Source organism: Danio rerio, chromosome 24 (assembly GCF_049306965.1).
Source record: "Danio rerio strain Tuebingen ecotype United States chromosome 24, GRCz12tu, whole genome shotgun sequence".
Lineage (NCBI taxonomy): Eukaryota > Metazoa > Chordata > Actinopteri > Cypriniformes > Danionidae > Danio > Danio rerio.
The window spans coordinates 10,997,501-10,998,675 of record NC_133199.1 but is presented as its reverse complement, the minus strand read 5'-3'; positions in this window follow the sequence as shown (position 1 = coordinate 10,998,675).

The window sequence follows — 1,175 nt, the reverse complement described above, 5'->3', positions numbered from 1 at the left end:
TTATTTTGAAATATTTTTTTTTAAATATTCGGTTTAGTTGTGTGGCAAAACATACACTATTTTAGATTATATTTAAATGATCAGCGATGCTCTTCTTTTACATATGTTGCACAATGTGAGCAAAGGACATGTTTTATGGTGGGCTATTATCTGATATGGATACTGCTATATATATATATATATATATATATATATATATATATATATATATATATATATATATATATATATATATATATATATAGTTTTAGTTACGTGATTTATTTATTTATTTATTTGTCTGCATATTAAGTTTTTTGTGTATGTTTGTTTTTTTGTTCATTTTGTTTATTTTTTTATTCATTAGATGTTAACAAATTAGTTTCCACTTTGTCTTTTAGCAAATCAGGCCTACTGTGCGAACATCATGACACATAATTAATATCCAGAAGTAAAGCTGCTAAAGTTTATAACGTGTGTCCAAACTCTTTTTTCTACACACCTGTAACTGACTGCTGTTCTATATGGGGCTCCTTAAATACATAAAAGGAAATTTGAAGCAAAGTGAGGCTTCAGTGCTCTCAAGAAAAAAAAAAATCTCCCATCAGTCTCTTTCATCCCACAAAGTTGAAAGCTTTCAAGATCAAACATTTTCCCAGGCCATGCTTTTCAGATATGTTGCACACTCATAAAGTAAATCTCCTCATAAAACATGAATATGCCAACCCGCTTCAGATGACTATGGTATTTTCAAGAGACCATACATTGCCTTTGCATTCCTTCGTACGAAAACAAGCCATAGGGTTGGGGCTCAAGCTAACATATGTTACTTCTTTTTGAGTAAACCTGAGGTAACCCCGCTGGAATGTTTCATTTCGGGTAAATCTACAGCAAGCCCCGTTTCTATACCATTCACAAGTTGTCAGCCTTATTATTTAGGGCTTTCAAATCATGTGTTAACGGTTATTTGATATATTTATTGTGGAGTTAATCCAAGCCTTTCTGCAACGACGAGTCACACACTGTTTTATAATTGTAATGACACTATGTGTCTGTCGTGATGAATTACACAGCTATTTTACTATACTTGTCACACACATGCACTGTTTTAAAAATGTTTTAAACATGTAAACTCATTCTTGAGGTGCAGATGATCACAGAGAGCTGAACAGATCTTTAAAGTGAACGCAACAGGG